Source organism: Armigeres subalbatus, chromosome 1 (genome assembly GCF_024139115.2).
Source record: "Armigeres subalbatus isolate Guangzhou_Male chromosome 1, GZ_Asu_2, whole genome shotgun sequence".
In the NCBI taxonomy this organism is placed as follows: Eukaryota; Metazoa; Arthropoda; class Insecta; order Diptera; family Culicidae; genus Armigeres; species Armigeres subalbatus.
Window position 1 is genome coordinate 232,244,015 of NC_085139.1, and position 2,686 is coordinate 232,246,700.

The 2,686-nt window shown below is 38.6% G+C and overlaps 1 long non-coding RNA gene across 1 annotated transcript; it reads right to left on the bottom strand.

Moving 5' to 3' along the window:
- Positions 1–1,085: 1,085 nt before the first annotated feature.
- Positions 1,086–2,464, bottom strand: LOC134211721 (uncharacterized). Its single transcript, XR_009979076.1, has 6 exons — positions 2,404–2,464; positions 2,130–2,332; positions 1,936–2,066; positions 1,654–1,877; positions 1,389–1,564; positions 1,086–1,276 (listed from the first exon to the last, which is right to left on the bottom strand). It is a non-coding gene; the product is annotated as an uncharacterized LOC134211721 (long non-coding RNA).
- Positions 2,465–2,686: the final 222 nt, after the last annotated feature.

Below are 2,686 nucleotides of genomic sequence, written 5' to 3' on the forward strand. Positions count from 1 at the left end.
GTGACGAGCATCAAGTCCACCGTAAAAGCAGCCGAACACGAACAGATCGCGCTGAAAAAGAGAGCCGAAGCATCTGAAAAGGTGCTGAAAGATGCGGCGGAGCATACAGCAGTTGAGACACAGCAGGCACATAAAAGTCCTCGAATCACTCGCACGGAAAAGCGAGGAAGGGATTTCCCTGGAGAGCAGGAAGTAACGAAAAAGCAACGGAACGTGCAAGACTTTGCTAGCGTGCTGAAGGAACGCGTCAAGGATGGTGACTGGCAGACCGTGGAAAGCAGGCGGGAGAAAAGGAAGAAGCAGAAGGAGAATGTGAAAAAGAGGAAGGAACAGAAGGAAAAAGAAAAACGTCGTTCTCTTCGGGAGAAAATTAAAGGGCATGCCCTGATTGTAGAAGCGAGTGATAAAACGTCGTACGCAGCGATCCTGAAGAAGGTGAGATAGGACCCGGAGCTAAATAACTTGGGTGAGAAAGTGGTGAGAACTAGGAGCACCCAGAAGGGGAAGTTGCTGAAAAAGGATACCACGGTCAAAAGCTCGGCCTTCCGGGAGCTCATTGTCAGTTTATTGGGCAGTGACGGTAACGTAAGAGCTCTTCCTCTTCCTCTTTAAGAGGGGAAGTGCAAATGGCGATTCGACTGAGGAGAGCATACGGTGGCACACAAGTAGCAGCGATACGACTACACAAAAAAAAAAATCGTTGGTAAAAATAAAAGAATCGTTGGTAAAATTAAGAAAAATTTTCAGTAGAAAGTATGAGATTGTTAAATTTACAATTCTGAAAATGTCACTTCAGAAAGAACTTTAACAAGAGCCGAATTGTCAAAATAACAGTTTTTTCTCAAAACTAAATGTGTATTTAACTTTACAAATAAAATTTTCCTCTCAAAACTAATAGCGTGTTTTACACTCGAATCGACTATTATACTTTCAAAACAACAAGCGCACGATTTCAATTTCATTACGTCAAAATAAATGTTCACATATTTCTCGAAACTATTTATTTTTATTATTTTGATTTTGAAAAGTATTTACCGCTGACGTTCAACCCAAAGGCACATTTTAGTGGATGCAGCTACTAGTTTTGAATTGTGCAGCGTAAAAGTTGCTATATGAGCAAAAAGTATCCCAGCTGCAGTGCACTGGAACTTTGCGAAAATGTAATTGTTATTGCCGAGACATCGCTTTTCGCAGTATAGTTGTGGTCAGCAAGCGATTCCTGTACAATCCACTTGACCTTTGCTCTTCTAATTACATCTCCGTCGTCGCTGTCGTCCTATAGGAAAACAAATAAATTTTGGTAAATAAAAATGATATTGAGGACGATTTTTTAGCCTCGTTTAGATTTTAGTATATCCCAAAATGTATTGTCCTAACATGTACTTTACCGATTCTCCCCGTTCCATTCCCCGGTAATAAATTGTATAATTATTAATGGCGCAGCTCTAAAATGGGCTCCATCTTTGTTTACGCATGGTCGATGCAAACATGCCGGAATTGCCCCATATGGTCTTTCAAATCTTGCCATAAGCCGGAAGCCAGCAATTGTTACCGTTATGCGAAACTAGAAAAGCAAGTTAACTTTTCGTTAATCACACAATTACCATAGGCATTTAAATGTTTCTAAAGCAAATAATTCCAAAACATACTCACTTTAATGAGGATTCGCCAGCAGAATTAGTTGAAATTTCGGATTGTATAGTAAATCTCCTTTCGTCCGTCTGTAAACATTCACCCCAGCAGTGGATAATTAAAGTAATTAAAAGTATCACCAATGTCGATGGTCAACCGGATGCATCCTTTAACGACGGAACACTAGGTAACGTCTGGAAAGCCTTGGGCCGTGAGGCAGCTCTTCTGTTTGACCCACTGATTGTCTGTGAAACAAACCAACGTTAGAATAAGATGCTTTATAGAAAACTAAACATTTCTTACAGCTGCGGATCGATTATTAATGACCATCGCGACAATTGCACGTTGAAGTCCTTTATTGTTCCATGATACGATTACAGTGTCATCGACTATCAGATTCAGAGTACCTATACTTCTGTGAGGGGAATGGTCGGCTATGGAAAAAACATTTCAGATGTATTGAATATGTTTTCATACACACAACCTGTAATATTTACCTTGGACAGACTGTTTCCTGCTGGTCGACCCGGTACTATCTGACGAAACAACCGTCGTAGCTGGTAAAACAATAGTACGGTCAGAGTCCTGCTAACTAACAGAAAGAGCGGATAGTGCTGACCGTTTTCGATGTAGATGAAAATGTCGAAAGTTCATGTTTTACGGATTTTAGCCATAAGGTTATCGTATTTTCTTCCTTGATCTGAAAAATCAATAGAACAGTCAGGGTTTTGTCACACTAATTAATTTATTATAATATTTATATATACTTACTAATGAAATTACAAAAGTAGGGATTGTTCGTCAATATTTTTTCGTATTATTTTTTTGCAACTGATCTGTCACTGACAGACAGTCGTGGGATGCCAGTAACATTATTTATTTCTGTCAGTGTTGCCAAAAATGTGAAATGTTAAAGTTTGTTTGATTATATTTAAAATTTTGTTCTGAGAGTTTTCACTGTAAAAATCAAAATTTTAAACTGAAAGAAAACATTCAATTCAATCAATTTAGCATTTGATCAAAAAGTTTTAGCTCTAAAAAATACCAAATTTTC